Source organism: Cryptomeria japonica, chromosome 1 (genome assembly GCF_030272615.1).
Source record: "Cryptomeria japonica chromosome 1, Sugi_1.0, whole genome shotgun sequence".
Taxonomy (NCBI): domain Eukaryota; kingdom Viridiplantae; phylum Streptophyta; class Pinopsida; order Cupressales; family Cupressaceae; genus Cryptomeria; species Cryptomeria japonica.
In genome coordinates this window covers 122,361,678-122,380,580 of record NC_081405.1, presented here as the reverse complement: position 1 = coordinate 122,380,580, position 18,903 = coordinate 122,361,678, and positions in this window count along the sequence as shown.

The window sequence follows — 18,903 nt, the reverse complement described above, 5'->3', positions numbered from 1 at the left end:
TTCTGGACCTTTCTCTGCCATACAATCTATTGTTAGGAAGACCTTGGATACATGTCATGCAAGTCGTTCCATCTACCTACCATCAATGTATCAAGTTCCCACATAACGGTGTAGAGATCACAATCCTGGGCGATGCAAATCCCTTTGCATATTGCCATAATATCAGCCATCAACCAGTTCTTAATAATAGAGAGGCCATTTCCTCCACATCATATATAAGTCCCGCCTCTTTTGCCAGTTCAAACACCACTATACCCAAGCAAGAAAAGCTTAAAATGAAAGTAGCAGAGGAAGGTCCTAGGGAGTACAACTTGAGTCAACTCTTTTGTGTGGGACAAATGCCCACTTCTCCTAGAACACATGGTAAACCACAGCAGTTACTCCAACAACCACTAGTCACGCCAGCATGTGCTTTGACGCCTTTCATCCTTGGAAAGAGTCAAGAAGAAGAAACCCAAGATGAGGACTTAGCGGACTGGATATATAAAGATCCCATTACCACTGATATACCGCAAGTTAAACTTCCTACAGATCAGTATGGCAAAGGTTTCCTCATTATGCAAAGAATGGGATATGATGGTCAGAGTGCTTTGGGATATTGCAAACAAGGACGACATGAACCTCTGCTGCCAGAATTAAAGCTCAAAGGTAATACAGGCCTAGGTTTTGAAAAAGAGATTTTTCCCAAACTCAAATTCAAAGGAAAACCCAACAAACCATTATGTCAGCCTACTGTCAAAAGGACACCTTTCATTATCAAAGCAGCATCAAACACCATCACAACTGCCCCACCGAGGCTCAGAATCCCAACACAACTATCACCAATGCCAATCATCCCACCAATCGAACCAGTAATTCCATCCACAGCAGCCATCACCTCAATAGCACCATTAGCAGCAGCAACTGTATCAAAACACGCAGCAACATCTATGACACCAGTAGTTATAGCAGAAGCCACTGAGCCAACACTACCGATACTCCCTGTACCAGATCCTTTAATCCCCATCGACCTTCCTGCAGCACCGATCACTACAAAGGTACATCAACCAATCACACCTGCAGTATTTAACTCAAAAGACATCCCAGTATGGTATAGTAATCGGATGCTGGAAAGTGACTCGGAGACCGACTCACATGAGTGGGAATTTGATTCTGTACAGCTTAATACTTTAGATGAGGAAGACACTTCACCACCTCCACCACGCAAAGACATCCCTGTTTACGGAGAAGCATAGATAAAGACCTCTTGGGTTCCTGAACTGGAAACATCTTCCACAGACCCTACGTCTCATCCTACGCCTGATTCTGACAGGGAGAGTACCATTAACGACCTTCACCATAACGTCTTAACCCTCACTGATACATCTAACGCACTTAACCTAATCGATGAAGTAATGCCCATTATCCACCCTGAACTCATCGAATGGAACCAACCAAATTCCCCATGCCTTAACTTCATCCAAAATGATGAGGCCATCATTGACTTTTTGGAATTAAGGGATAACCTACCCAGCGGGGATCACAAAGCTGGATTCGCCATTGAACTTAATAGCGCAACATACTTCGGGGCGGATGCCAAACCTTTCAACTGCAAAAATATAACAATAAAACATGGATCTTCCAGTGAAAACCACACTGTGGCACTGTTTGATCCAACAAAAGTAAAAAGAAAGAGTGTATCCAATGGTGAAAACCTCTCTGAGGCGCCTGAGGATGAAGGGTTTGACATTCTCCCTATTAATGCACAACTGGAACGATCAACGATTCTCATCGAGGAAACCAAAGAATACAATGTGGGGACTCCTGAAAATCCTCATCTCATACATCTGGCATCTCTTCTCACTCCAGAGGAACAACCTAAATTTATAGAATTCTTTCAACAACGTTAGATCAACTTTGCATGGTCATATGCAGACATGCTTGGGCTTGATCCTGATTTAGTCATGCATCACCTCACCATCGCAGAAGGAGCCAAACCTGTCAAGCAGAAGCTTCGTAAGATGCATCCTCAAATTGCAGTGCTAGTCAAAACAGAACTCAAGAAACTCCTAGATGTTGGTTTCATTAGACCAATTGATTATGCAGAATGGATCTCCAACATTGTACCTGTCGACAAACCAAAAGGGGGCATCCGCATTTGTACTGACTTCAGAGATCTGAATAAGGCTTGTCCTAAGGATGACTTCCCCCTACCAAATATTGATATCATAGTCGATCTGACAGAAGGACATGCCATGCTTTCACTCATGGATGGATTTTCAGGATACAATCAGATAAAGATCGCACCAGAGGATCAACATAAGACGGCCTTCACCTGTCCATGGGGCACATATTGCTGGAATGTAATGCCTTTTGGTCTCAAGAATGCAGGAGCAACCTATCAAAGAGCAATGACCACCATCTTCCATGACATGATGCATACTATGATGGAAGATTATGTTGATGACTTACTAGCAAAATCACTCACCAGAGAAGGGCATCTCCATGTCTTAGATAAAATCTTTGATAGACTGGAACAATACCGTGTTTGACTCAACCCAAAGAAATGTGTCTTTGGAGTAACCTCCGGGAAGCTTCTAGGATACATTGTCTCAAGCAAAGGTATTGAGGTCGACCCAACAAAGGTAAAAGCAATCATGGATATGCCACCACCAAAGAATATCAGTCAGCTAAGGACATTACAAGGACGGCTTCAATCCATCTGAAGATTCATTGCACAATTGGCTGATAAGTGTCACCCATTCACACATCTGCTACACAAGAACATCTGCTTTTAGTGGGATGCCCGATGCCAGCAAGCATTTCAGACGCTTAAAGACTATCTCATGAATCCACCATTGCTGATGCCACCAGATCCAAGTAGACCGTTGTTACTCTATATCTCAGCAACAAGTACAACATTGGGTGTACTACTGGCACAACATAATGCAGAAGGAAAGGAGTGTGTTGTTTACTACATCTCTCGCACACTAGTTGGCTATGAACTCAATTACACCCCTATTGAGCGAGCTTGCTTAGCAGTAATCTTAGCAGCCACTAAACTGAGGCACTATCTGTTAACACACAAAGTACAACTCATTGCAAAGATTGATCCACTCAAGTATTTACTCAGCAAAGCAGCATTGACAGGTCGCTTGGCCAAATGGGTAATGATTCTAAGTGAATTTGACATCGAGTACGTGGACCGTAAAGCTATCAAAGGTCAAGTTATTGCAGATCAGTTGGCCGATGCACCTCTCATAGGTGATCATCCTCTCATTTCCAATTTTCTAGATGAAGAGATATTCATGATCACAACAACACAACCATGGAAATTATACTTTGATGGTTCATACACTAGACATGGCTTGGAGGCAGGCATTTTGTTTATCACACCTCAAGGTGACAGCATCCCAAAGTCTTACAGGGTCACATTTCCATGCACTAACAACATAGCAGAGTATGAGGCCTTGATCACAGGACTCAGGCTCGCCGTACAATGGAAATTACAAGAACTACAAGTATATGGCGACTCACAACTGGTCATTCGACAAGCAACTGATGAATATCAGACCAAGGATGATAAACTCATGCCATATAAGCAAATGGTGGACACTCTAAAGACATCATTTACTACTATCACTTTTGAGCAGATACCAAGAGATCAGAATCGAGTTGCTGACGCCATGGCTACCATCGCATCTCTCCTAGATCTTCCATAGAATTCAACACGCTATGAGTTCTTGGTAGAACAACTTTGGATCCCCGCTTATGATATCCCCGAATCTGAGATGATATGTCGCCTTGTCGGTTCTGAATCCCCATGGTACAGTGAATTCTACACCTATCTCTGCGATCACACCCTTCCTCCCAACCAATCGAATAACCAACGTAAAACCTTCATTCGCCAAACTGCTCGATATACCATTATTGCCGAAACCCTATACCGACGCGGTCTTGATGGTACTCTCCTTCAATGTCTGGAACAAGGTGAGATAACAAAGGCTTTAGAAGAAGTCCATGAAGGAATTTGCGGGACTCACTCAAGTGGTCCATCACTAGCCAAGAAACTCCTGCGCAATGGATACTATTGGCCATCTATGGAAAAAGATTCCTACTACTTTGTCAGAAAATGCAAGAAATGTCAAGTTCATGGCAACTTGATACATGCACCAGCCCAAGAACTACAACCAATCACAACACCATGGCCTTTCTGTCAATGGGGTCTTGACCTTGTGGGTAAAATCCATCCATCTTCATCCAATGGCCACAAATTCATTATTACCGCCACTGAATATTTCACAAAGTGGATCGAAGTTGTTCCACTTACCCAAGTCACCAGCAAGCAGATCGCCTCATTCATCCTCAACTACATCATCTGCCTGTATGGTGTGCCCATGTCCATCATCACAGATAACGGTCTTCCTTTCAAAAATCAGGATGTCCGCGAGCTTTGTGAGAAATTTCACATCCAACACCACTTTTCCACTCCCTATTACCCACAAGGCAATGGTCAGGCCGAAGCATCCAATAAAAACATATTGAGAATCCTAAAGAAGACAGTCAATGATGCCAGTCGTGATTGGCATGTTCAACTAAATCCAGCGCTATGGGCATATCGAACTAGCATTCGAACCCCTACAGGTGCAACTCCTTATTCATTGGTCTTTGGTGCAGAAGCTATCTTGCCTATTGAGGTGGAGATACCATCATTACGGGTTTCCTTGCATAATTTAATAGATAACGAAGCCTACAGAGTATCCCGTCTTCAAGACTTAGAGTTACTTGATGAGTAGCGACAAGCTGCATATAATCACCTCAAAGCCTATCAGCAGCGCATGAGTAGAAGCTACAATCATCGAGTTAGACCTTGTACATTTGAGGTAGGTGATCTTGTTCTTCGAGAGAATCCTCGCAACCAACCAAACAGAGAACATCAGGGCAAGTTTGAATCAAACTGGCTAGGCCCATATGTTATCACTGCTGTATTTGGGTCCGGGGCATATCAGTTGGCTACATCAGAAGGAGAACCACTCGCAGATCCAATCAACAACATGCACCTGAAAAGGTTTTATTCCTAAGTTGTACAGAGCATCAGACTCCCCTGCATACCAGAAAATACCAAAAACATACAGAAAAATGTCCTGAAGAAATACAAAAACATTCAAAAAAGTAAAGAAAAATCATGCATCCAAACGATGAACAACCACTCCGGTGGCACCTTGGGTAAGTGCGATGGTGAAAACCTGGCAAAAAGGCGCCACTCGTAAAGACAATGGCTCCAATATCTTTCTGGCTCGTTGCGATCACATTCATGCATCCACACATCCATCCGTCCAAACCATGGCTTGTTATTTGATCTGCAACACAGCGATACTACTCCATGCGTCTTGCATCCCGCTTTGTCATAGTCATGTCTACACTTGGGGGCAATGCCTTTCACCTATTGATGGAAGTGGATTCTACATTGTCTTATGATTCATTAAGTTCTTCATTCCAAACAATCATCAAAATACCAAAAACATTGGAAAATGTCTCACAAACTACCAAAAACATTCACAAACTGTTTCACAAAATACCAAAAACATTCAAAAACAATACAAAATCCAAAAACATCAAAAAACATCAAAAATCAATCAAAAATCATGGCAACACATTGTACATACTCATCCGCCTAGATACAAAACAAAACATTGACATAATACTCACACAATGACCATTTACCAATCGACCAACACAATCGACATCAACAATCAAACTGTCTTTAAACAAGGATGCATCCTTCCTTACCAAAACAAAGACAAAAGTGACGTTTTCTTTGACAATAAAATTATGTTAAGCTATCAAATACTTGGTTGATTTGTGAGTACAATCATTCGTTTATCTGTATCGGGATCTTTTTAGCATTGTTTTGTATCGTTGGCGCATTATTTCCGCTGAAGTTCTGGGGCATGTACTAATGGTGTCTACGTAGGAATTTCACCAAGCTATGTGATCTTATACAAAATGCAATCATAGATCGTTACGGCTTGCTGACTACAGCGTATACCTCGACCATATGAGCATGAACCATTACCAAGGATCCTTATTCTTTATTCTTTATGTATATACTATTTGTTTGCAGGAACATTGCTCTTCCTTTGGTTCCTCCTACCTCATCCAAACTGGATAAAAGTTTTTATCTCTTAGTATAGTATGCACTTGTCTCAGGATATGATCAACCTAAGATCAAGGAGGACGATCCAAGTCATGCATGAACGGAGATAATCCTTGTCTGTTCCGCATGCAATACTCTGGTCGACTGGACCCTTATATCAAGTTGTTTGTATTAACTTGCCATATAAAATCCATGTAAGGAATACTCAGGTCATCTTGAATCATTATGTCAAGATGCTTGTATTCGCTTCCAACATTTTAAAGCTCACTGATGAAAATAGAGCACTATGGATCGTCATTTCATCTCATCTGTTTATATATTGCATTCTGTTGCATATCACCCATCCATTCACTCATTCATATATAGGATTTATATGCAAATATGAAAATTAAGCTGGTCTTGGATACAATCACGACCGAGTACTCTAATACATCATCAATGCATCATGCAAAGTCTTAAAAACCTTGCATTCCTCATGGTCATATCATCATCGCATTTAGTTGCATCTTGCATTAAGTACATTCATGTCATTTTTTAACTTAACATTGCATATAGTTCATTTTTGACATTAGTTTTCATTAAACATTTGCATCATTGCATCAATCATAAAATAATTAGATTCATTCGTGGGATCAAAATTGTCTTTGATTGTTTTAAAACATTTACTAGGCATTCATTTAGTATCAATTATCCATCCTCATTTTATTATCCTTTTCTCATTTATTATTGCATACATTCATTTATAGTTAAAAGGTGCATTCATTCATTATTAAGTACCTTATTATGCTCATTTTAGGATTCATCCACATTGCATTCATTATCCTCTTTTTAATTGCATTAAGGTGCAGTTATTAAAACCATAAGTTATAATATCATCACATTATCATTTTCACTTAACATCATATTTAACGCATTTAGAATCATAAAACCATTTGTTTCCAAAACACATTGGTTCATACCATTTTATATATATCCATTTTACATATGCATTCGTTTAGGCATTATCATATAAACATTTGTACTTTACATTTTGTTTATCCATATTGCATTCATTTAACAAACATCTAGATGCATATTCATACATAAAATCATTCATTCAACCATTGCATTAACATCATCGCATAAATTATCATTGCATAGGAAACACCAAAATCATGTTCATAAATCATCATAAGCATACATCATCATCATGGCATTACATACGTAAAGCATTACATCAAAAATCAAACAAATCATACATATATAAACCTGCATTCATATGTCAGTATACAACATCATAAATCATCATAAAAAAATGCATATAAGAAACATCTCATCAAATGCATACATGTACACATATCCATCTAAGCAATAACTCATCATCCAGCATAAACATCCATACATATCAACTGCATATCCTCAAAATATGGGATCTCCTCATATATATCATCTCATATATCAGAGTACAATGAAGTCTACAAAATCGGCTACCAAGAGCCATCCAAGATGCAGTCCAAAAAATAAACAATGATACAATACATATATGCATGCAAAAATGCTCTCTCAAATGCCACTCTGGCTAGATGTTGTCCCAACACCTCCACCTGCTCCACCACTGGTGCCCGCACCACCTGATCCATCTCTCCGTGGAAGCCTCATCGAACCACCACTCCCTCTTGCATCCCCTGATCTCTCCCTCCGCAGCAGACCCATCACACCCCCACTGCTCTGCACCCTTTGCGATCGCTCTGATCTGGCCTGCCGCATCTGAGAATAACTGAGAGCTCGCTGACTAACTGGCACCACCTGCTCATATAAACCCCGCCAGTAGTCTATCTCTACCTGTGCTCGTCGCATCTCCCTCATCACCTCCCCCGTAGGCCCCTGTGCTCCTACTCCAACCCGCACTCTCTCCTGCAGCTCTGCCAATATCTCCACTGCACTATCCCTCTCCCGCAGCACCACTGCCAACTCTGACTCCCGTGCAAATAGTTGCACATCCCTAGCTGCCACCTCCGCCTCCAAATCCTCTATCTGAGTCTACAAATGTACTATCATATGATCTCGCAGATCTCTAATGGATCCCTCCCCGGTATCCATAGCCGCCTCACCTGCACCACCCTCTCCAGTAGTCCCCTCCCCTCTGTCCATTGGGATCTCCCTCTCCATCCCCCTCCCACTCAGCTGAACTCCTCCCTGTATCAATGGTCCCTGTGATATCTGTAGAGGCAGTCCACCTCTCCCTCTCCGCTGACTCCGTATCCCCAACCCTCCTCCTCCTCCACCTCCTCCTCCCCCACCTCCTCCACCTGCCCTCAGTCCTTGACCTCCTGCCTTCCTCCGTCTCTGTCCCCTCTCATCCTCAAAATCTGGGATCGGCTCTGCTGGATCAGAGATCCGTAAGATCGGGTGCGCTGCCCGGTACTACGTGTACTCATCTATAACACTTGCATCCACGACCCTCGGTCGTATGTCCCACGGTCTTGCCTGCAGTATCCGGAACTCTGCCAGTGCCTAATCATATGGTAGCACTGGCCCCCATGCGTACCTCTCCCGAATAACTCGAGCATACTCTCTTGATCCACTGGGCAGTCCCTGCTGCCGTCCAAACTGTCTCAACACTCTCCCGGGCACCTGTCTCTCCACATGGTATGAGGTCCTCCCAATGAGGAATCGAGTCATAAAAATGTATGACAAGGCCTCTGCATCATCATCCCATGGCTCACACTCCAAGTATGGTCACCATATCACTGTATCCAGATCGTCCAGCGCTCGTCGCCACCACTCTAACTTCCCCAGGTGGGGCTGACTCATCATGACACTATACATGAACATGTACGGCTGATCCACTGCCCGGAATCTCAGACTCACCGGTCAAGTCACTAGTAGGTTCTCCCAAGCCCAAATATGCAGCAGCGTCATGCCCACTGCTAAGGAACCCCTCTCTCGGTAAACCACCTCATGGAGCTCCTGGTACAAGTGCACCAGCACGCACGGCCCCCACGCAAATCAGGTCCCCTCGGTCATCATCATCTCGATCACATGCCCCCACCCCACGGCCAAACCATGTGATCGTCTGTCAGGACAAAGAAGACCTCCCACGATACCTGTTAAGACTGCTGGAAGAGGCTCATATAATGCCGCTATCTCCTCCTAGGCAATGGAGCCATCATCAATAAAAACGTCCTCATCAAAAATCCTCTGCAGTGCAAGAGTCCCCCAGGATCTGTCGTATGTGACCAACTCCCCCCGAATCGAAATCCGTAGGATGCGCCACACATCCTCTAGGGTCACTGTCATCTCCCCCTATGCCAGATGGAAGGTGCACGTCTCGTTGTGCCACCGCTCTGCTAATGTTGTGATCAATCTGTGATTCATACGAATCACGGGCATGTGCATCACCTCATATAGTCCCGTCGCGGCAATGCAGTCTATCTCCACCTGTGTCAATCGATCCCGCAACCTCTATGTCGCAGGATGTCGCTCACGTAACTGCAACACATCCAGCTCCTCCTGCACATGGACATTCATCAATCACCATCAGTTGTTTTGTTTTCAAACTTTCTTAAGTTTAAACCTAGACTATCAACAGATACTTTGATCAAGTATCTTCGGGTCTCAACAGGTAAGCAATCATGGCCACCTAGACTTCAATGGGCATTTATCCTAACAAATGACCTAAGTCTCATCAGGCTGCTATGGTTCAAAACAACTCCCACTTCACATCGCCAACCATCCATCATTGGCATCGGGAGATTTTCTTCATCCAAACTGGGGCATTTCTTTATCCTAAAAACAAAATCGCTATTTTACCAACAAAAGCGTTAGTTTCTCAACAATAGCGCTACAACCCTAACAAAAGCGCTCAATCAACTATCCAATAGCGCTCAAACTACAAATGGGCTCAAACAACTACACAATAGCACTAATAAAGTTCAATAGCACTCAAACAAGCCCTCAATAGCGCATATTCATCAACAACGCTTAAACTTGCATACAATAGCGCTACAACAAAACAACAGCGCTCAAACAATGGGGCAATAGCGCCATTGCGGCATAGTAGCGCTAGTTTATGGAGCAAAAGCGCCAAAACCGTAGTTCCAACACTCTTGCTCCGACTCGACTTAGACTCAGTTAAAAACGTATCAAAAATGCATAAAAATTAAAAATTCGAATTTGCATACCGCTGGTCCGTAGTTGTCCGAGCGATGGAACCGTCGAACTCACTCAAATATGTGCTCTGCAATCAGTATCGGCATCCTGACTGCTGCTCGCTCCTTCAACAGGTCACTATCAGAGCTCTGGTTTCACACTGGTCGCGGTCACAAATGATCCTGTTTTCATCCCTTTCACCCCATTTATACTCTTCACCATCACCATAACTTCCCCCCGCTCACCGTCGTGGTCCCCGTGAACTTCCCGAGCCCCCCGTTTCTCCATTTTTCCCCCGTTTTATTCTATTTTTCACCCGTATGGCTAACTCCTTCTCTTCTACCACCCCACTAATTTTCATACTTTTTCGAAAGATCGTCCGATTTTTCAAAAAAATTCGGCCCATCTCTCGAGGGGGCATACCACCCATTAAATTTACATTTTATGGGGCATTTCTTCACACCTATTTTTCTTTCTTTGAAACGACGCGATAAAGCACACCGTCTCAAAGAGGGGCAAATGTAGTAACATAAATCTGTCCAGCTTAATTAAATAAATATTCGCTATTTATTTGATTAAAAATCCACTAGCCATCAATTAATTAAATTAATATTTAATTAATTCATCTTCAAACATTCTCCTATTAATTAAATAAATTATTCAATTTATTTTAATTAATTCATTAAATCAAATTCACAATCAATTAAATAAATAAAATCTATTTATTTAATTAAAATCCCTTTTTCCTCTTTTAAATAAATTAAATAAAACATTTATTTAAATCATTATCCCCCCCCCCCCCCACACTTGCATTTTCCTACAAATGCAACTTGCACATATTTATTAAAATAAATGAATTTTTATTTTAAATAAAATCCTATTTTCCCTCACCCACCAAATCCACTTGCAAAATCTAATCCCCTTCTAGATTCTTCTAACCCCTTCCTAATTAGCCTAATCCATCCCCTAATTATTGTCACATTCCTAAGGAAAATGGAGTCACTTCTCAAAGACTCCAAAGTCTTTGAAAAGCATTTAATGCTTTGTGTGTTCAACAAATTAACCCCCAAAGTCTTCCAAGACCACTAATGGCTCTTACATGACCATTTATGGTTATTTCAAACTTGTCCCCCCAAACATTTATTGTTTTGACCATATTCATCCATTTCACATTTGCACAAGAATTTATCCATTGGATAAAAGCTTTATTCTTTGAATAAATAGTTTATTCATTCAACTAAACTTGACTTTAACTTCCAAAGTTATGTCAAGTATTTAATATTTATTCCCTCTCCTCTCAACCTATCTCACATTGACACTTGTCATCCTGGGATTGGGTTGAAAGCCCTCACATGGATTTGAAATCATTCAATCCTGACCCTTGTTGAGATTGTTCAATCTCAACCATCCATTGCTCCATTTTTCCTATAAATAGAGCCCATTTCTTCATAATCCAGATCCTGAAAACTTGTATGCATTTAACCTATAGGCATTTTAAGAGAGCATTTTAGCATAATTAACTAATATCTTTTGTTATTTTAGTTAAAATCAATCATTTTAATAGCATCTAGTATTTTAGTTTTTCATTTCCCACTTGAAGCAAAATACTCAAATCTCAATCCTCCATAAGCATCCATAGTGCAAAAAGCTGCTGAGAGCTACACTATTTTGGAACTTGGAGAGGAGAGGAACAAGGGAGAAGGAGCTAAGAACATGCTAAGAGGCATTTGGAGATGTCTCATTATCTTTCTTTCATTAGTGAGATATATTAGCATGATTTTAGTGTCTCTCTTGATATGCCTGTTTAGATTAGTTTTTGATTGAATAACACTAACGCTTTCTTGTGTATTTTGTGTTGTTTTTCTTAGACTAACCTTGTCCATTTAGAAGAGCATCAGAATGAATTAGATTCAGTTTGTTGTGTGCTTCCTGGTATCTAAGTGCAAAAGATTTGGGGTTTATGTTGGCGAAGATCAGTTCTGCCCTTTGAATTTTATGCAAGGAATTCTTCCTGTGTAAGGAAGTGAGAAAATTTGGTCTTAATCCTTCTCTTTTCTGTTTTAATCTTCTATTGTTGCCTAACCGATATGTATTGGGATCATTGTGTGATTTCAAATCACCATTTACCTTTCTGGAAACTATCCCTGGTGTTTTGAATTTTTGCACTATGTGTTTGTGCCGCGAAATGATCTGGAAGTGAATCGATTTCCTTTGTAGTCTTATCATTTTGCATCCTATTGTTTTTATTATGCTTTGGAAGCATGTTTTTACCCTTTACGTGGACCTTAACTCACCCCGTGGCAGGCTATTCCCACCACGCGGGTCAGTAGTCTCTGCTGCCCGCAGGTAGCAGTACTACCGGTCGGCAGTACTGCTACACAGTACTACCGGTCGGTAGCTACTCCTACCGACAATAGCAGCACTACCGGTCGGTAGGACTGCTACCAGATGGTAGTGCCTGCTACCGATCGGCAGCAGTACTGCCGGTAGGTAGTGTCTACGGCCCCGACAGCGGCACTGCTGCGGGTTGGCCTTAGCCCCTCACTTAACCATGTGCCTTCATCGGTTCAAACCGGTTAGTGCAATAAAGTTAATTTTTAATAAATGAATTATATTTTAGAGTGGTTTTGGAGTTAAATGAAATGGTGAATTTTCATGTGATTTTTATTATGTGATTAATAAATTTACCTATGGAAATCAAGGCATGAATTAGAGATTCAAATTGGTAAATTTAGATGTATTTTGAAAATGAATTAAATGTCTGTTAGGAATTCATGTTTAATTCGGTTGAATGTTAATGTGGATTTCATTCCTAATGGAATATTGATTTGGAAATTGATTAGATGTGACTGCTGGAAAAGAGTGTTTTATTCAATTTTCAATCAATGATGTTGCAAGTTCTTCTGATGTTGATATTCTTAAAGATTGTCTGAGTGTGGACTTAGTGAATTAGTTGTCCTTGCAAGTGTATATTGTGTTATTTCTGGTATGTGGTTCAGTCGTCCTGTGGTGGCGTATTTGGTACCTTTGACAAAGTGATATATGTTGGCTTTGTTGTCTTAACCATGTAATGTCTTTGCCTTATGGTTAACCAAGAGTCAGTATGTCCTTGTTTGACCACTTGTTTCTAATAGTGGTGGCTATGGTTGTCTGCTTTGTCATAGGGTCCTCGAGGAGTGACCTTGTTTGTTTAGTGTCCTTTGAGAGAGTGGCTTTCGCTTGGGGGTTGCGCCCAAAGTGGTAGGCATTACGACCCAGCGAAAGTCAGATAATAACTGGTAATCTAATGAAATGATTAAGTGGGTAGTTTCATAACATTAATAAAGATAATTGTACCTCGCGCATACGTGAGTACTAGTAAAGGACTCATAATGTTGCAAGAAGGCCTGGAATGGAAAACCGACCACCTTGTCCTCATGAAAGGCTGGTAGGGTCCGCATAAGACTTAGTCAGACCCGGAGGTCAGGAAAGGTTACCAGGATGGTGAGCCGGGACCTATGGAGGCTAACCTGGGGTAACCAACGTAAGCTATGCGATGACACTCTCTCATTTGGTTCACTTGTATTTTTGTGATGTTGAGTCACCTGGATTTTGTGGACTCATATTCTGTTGTCATAGAGTCGTATTGTGTTGTCGACCATGTCATGTTTATGCTTGTTTGAGGGTCCTTAGCTATCTCCTAGCATGGTGGGGTGATTCCATTTTGGGAATTACATGGTCGGGTGGTAGTGCCACTTCCCATCGGATGTTCGGATTTGTACCTTCATCTGAGGATTGGCTTTGCAGGTGATTATGTGGTTCGTGGCTCATACTTCATCTTATGTTTGGAGATTATTGTTATTGGAGATTTATGTGGTCATTGTATCTTTGAACATTTGTAACCTTGTATTTGGTTAAGTTGTATCTTTATATGTATATTGAGAAGCTATGTATTGGAAGAGCATTGTAATCCTATGTTTGGGATGTTTTTTTCAGTTTCTTTAAATGATATGTGTAAATGCTTATTGAAGTGGAATTATATTGTATCCTTTCAATCTTTCAATGGTGTATCTTTTTTGCTTATGGCTTCTTGTGATCATTGAGTTAATGATTCATATGTCGATTAATGGGAATTGTGGAATTTATCTTGTGGTTTTAATTCTTCGTTAGTAACCCTTAAGGAATTCTGGTGTTAGTCTTTCAGTTGTGTTATCATGCATGCTGTGTAAATGCACTTATGATGTTTATACTTTCAAAAAAAAAATTGTTTCACCCTTGTTGTGGGTTTTCCTTCAGAGTTCCTGGCGGGGCATTACATTTGGTATCAAAGCCCATGTTTCAACACTGGGTACTCTGGGTTTGTAGTGAGCCCATTCGCCTTGACCTTTTGTGTAGGTCTTGTGGTGTGACTTCCTTTCTTCTTTCCTTTCCTTTGATCTGAACCTTTCTCTCTTGTGCAGTGTTAGGTCATGGCTAGGAAAGCCAAGGGAGGTGGCTGTGTTGGTGGCCACACCAGAGGTAGAGGAGGAGGACGGGGTCGAGGATGTGACCGCCATAGTCCTTCTCCCCCACCCACTCATGTGAGTATGGATCGGGATCAGTCGGTTCATCAGGAGGAACCACATTGAGGAGAGCGGATTCCTGAAAGGGAAGAGCTACAACAGATGCTTCGGGAGATGTTATCTAGACTAGGCCCTAGACCAAGACTGAAGCAGTCTCAAGGCCAGTCGTGTGGAAACTCTCAGTTTCGAAAGAGCAGGACCTGGCTAAGGATTAGGAAGATCTTCCTAGGGCAGTCCTCTTAGGGTGTATCTTAGGCCCCTAGTGGGGAGAGCTTTCAGCAGTCCAGTGGACCATCTAGGAGTAGAGGACCGGTTAGAGGAGCTTGCTTCACCTGTGGTTAGTTTGGCCACAAGGCCGCTAAGTGCCCTCAACATCCTCACCAGACGGGTAGCTAGAGGCTAGCCGCATCAGAGCCAGCAGTGGGGGATGCAGGTAGATCCCATAGAGTATTTGCAGTAGTGGATGACCCCTAGGCTGAGCATCAGAGTACTGTGATCGAGACCACAGGTGTGTTGCGTGTTATCCCTATCTCTGTACTTTTTGATTCGGGTGCTTCAGATTATTTTATTTCTTCATCCATTGTGGAGCAGTGCGGTCTCGTGTCTGCTAAGCAGGCAGATAGGTGGCAAGTAGAGTTGGCTACCGGTGTGCGAGTGTTTGTTGATGCCTTTGTTCCAAGTTGTGAGTTGGACCTAGGACCATTTGTCACTTCAGTTGACCAGTCATTCCTTTGGGGTCCTATGGAGTTATGTTGGGGATGGATTGGTTATGATCTCACAGCACTCGTATAGACTTTTGTCTGAAGACAGTAGAGTGTTTAGATGACCATGGCAAGAAAGTGGGGATCGTTGGAGTTCAGCGATCGATATCCTTACGTATGATTTCCGCTATGCAACTTAGGTGGTGCATGCGTCAAGGGTGTCATCTTTTTATAGTTGCTCTTGAGGATGTGGATGAGGGAGAGAGTCGAGAAATCACTCTTGATGGTCACCCTATTCTTTGAGAGTATGCTGATGTGTTTCCTTTGGATATTCCTGGTATGCCTTTGAAGCGAGACATAGACTTTCGCATTGACTTAGTTCCTGGTGCGGAACCTATTTCGAGAGCACCATATCGGATGACTACTCAGGAGTTGAGTGAGTTGAAGTTGCAAGTTGAGGAATTGTTGGCCAAGGGGTTCATTCGTCCTAGTGTTTCTCCTTGGGGTGCGCCGGTTATCTTCGTTAAGAAGAAGGGTGGTTCTCTTCGATTATGCATTGATTATCAACAGTTCAATAAGGTAACCATCCGGAACCGAAATCCATTGCCTCGGATTGATGATATTTTCGATCAGGTGAAGGGAGCCAATGTGTTCTCTAAGATAGACCTGAAATCTGGATATCATCAGTTGCGCATTCATGATGCAGACATTCATAAGATGACGTTTCCTACTCGTTATAGTCACTATGAGTTCACAGTGGTGCCATTTGGGTTGACAAACGCGCCTTCAATGTTCATGAGTCTTATGAATGGGATTTTTTGCACCTACCTTGACCACTTTGTCCTTGTGTTCTTGGATGACATATTAATTTATTCTAGATCTATGGAAGAGCATGAGGGTCACTTGTGTCAAGTATTGCAGTGCTTGAGGGAGAATCAACTTTTTGCGAATTTGGCAAAGTGTGATTTCTTCCAGTCAGAGGTGAGCTATCTCGATCATATAGTTTTGGGAGAAGGTGTATCCGTGGATCCTTCTAAGATCCAAGCCATTGTTGATTGGCCAGCGTCGACCAATGTCTCTGAAGTTCAAAGTTTCATGGGTTTGGTCGGATATTACCATCGCTTTGTTCAGAGTTTTTCTCGGATAGGCCATCTGATTACTTCTCTTCAGAGGAAAGGGAAGAAGTTTGTTTGGTCAGAGCAATGCAAATTTTCTTTTCGTATCTTGAAGGAACTCCTTGTTAGTGCTCCAATTTTGGCAGTCCCTAACCCATCCAGAGATTTCATGGTATGCACAGATGCCTCTCTAGAAGGTATAGGTGCAGTGCTTATGTAGGATGGATGTGTGGTTGCCTATGAGTCTCGCAAACTCAAGGATCATGAGTTGAACTATCCAGTTCATGACTTGGAGTTGGCAGTTGTAGTGCATGCGTTGGTTCGTTGGAGACATTTCCTGTTGGGGCATCGGTTTGAGCTGCATAGTGATCACCGCAGTTTGCAGTATATTTTCACGCAGCCGAACTTGAATGCTCGACAACGAAGATGGATGGAATTCCTCTGCGAGTATGATTTTGAGGTTCGTTATATTCAGGGGAAAGAGAATGTAGTGGCAAATGCTTTGAGCCATAGGCGGCATGAGGTTGCAGCATTGTCCCTTGGTGTGGACTTGAGTGAGAACTCTTTGAGTTCTTCCTCAGGACACCTGGTATCAGGATGTTAGAGCCGTGGTGGAGTTTGGAAGACCATTGGAGGGTAGATATTTTGGATATACTCTTGAGTCAGATGGTCTTCTTCGACATCTTGGACGGATCTTTGTACCTCCTTTGGAGGGTCTTCATTTTTTGATCATGAATGAGGCCCATCGTGCACCTTATTCAGCACACCCTGGTGTCAAGAAGATGCACGCTGATCTTAGACGGTTATATCATTGGGCTGGTATGAAACGTGACATTGCTGATTTTGTGTCCAAGTACTTGGAATGTCAATGGGTGAAGGTGAAGCATCAGCACCCTACAGGGATTTTACAACCGAATTTGATACCGAATTGGAAATGGGATATCATTTCCATGGATTTCATAGTAGGGTTGCCTATTTCTTCATGTCGTCACGATGCCATCATGGTCATTATTGATAGATTGACCAAAGTTTCTCATTTTGTTCCCATTTGATCTTCTTATACAACAGTAGTGGTGGCACGAGTCTTCTTGGAAGATGTGGTGAGGTTGCATGGGATTCCAAGGCGGATCATTTCTAATAGAGACCCTGTCTATACTTCAGCCTTGTGGACCTCTCTTCAGCATGCTTTGGGAACCCAGTTGAACTTCAGTTCAGCTTATCACCTAGAGACCGATGGTTAGACTGAGTGTGTGAATCGGGTTTTGGAGGACATGCTTCACATGTATGTTATGGATCAGCAGTCACGCTGGGAGGAATATCTTTGCCTTGTGGAGTTTGCTTATAACAACGGATATCATATCTTTATAGGCATGTCACCCTTTCAGACATTATATGGTTGTCCTTGCCATACTCCTTTGAGTTGGGATCGGTTGGAAGATAGGGTGCGTTTAGGACCATATTTTCTTCGTGAGATGGAGCAACAGGTTGAGCAGATTCGTGGGCATTCGGTTGCTACTCAGGATAGGCAGAAGAAGTATGTCAATGCCCATAGAGTCAATCGCCAGTTTTCATTTGGCAACCGTGTGTTCTTGAGAGTGCATCCGCAGAAGAGTTCGATCCGCTATGGAAAGGGTTATAAGTTGGCACCTCATTTTGTGGGCCCTTTTGATATCCTTGAGAGGATAGGACCTGTTGCCTACCGTCTTGCCTTGCCGCCAAATCTATCTCGCATCCATGATGTCTTTCATGTTTTTGTTCTTCGACCTTATCATTCTAATGTGACCCATGTTCTTGATTGGAGCGCTTTGCAGGTCGAGGATGGGTAGCTTTCCATGGAGCCCATGTGCATCCTTCAATATCAAGATTTGACCCTCAGGGGTCGTACCATCGAGCAGGTAAGGGTCCTATGGGACCCCAGTGATGAGACCTTAATGACTTGGGAAGATGCAGCGAAGATGAGAGAGCTTTATTCTTATCTGTTTTAGGCTTCCAGGAGTAAGCCTAGGCTTGGGGGGGAGGATGTAGTACCCCTCCTCAATCAGTCTCTTTTTGTATGTTTTGATTTACTTCAGTGACTGTTTAGTGGAACATTATTGTATATTGATTCGGATGTTATGCGATGTTATTTCATGTTGTATCTGAATATGTGGTGTATGATTGTATGCAGTATCTCAGTGCTTATGATTAATGTTATTTTATGGATCATTATCATGGACCGACACTCTTACCTTATATTGCGATGTGTTACTTATATGTTGCATGTGTGCATGTGTATTGGG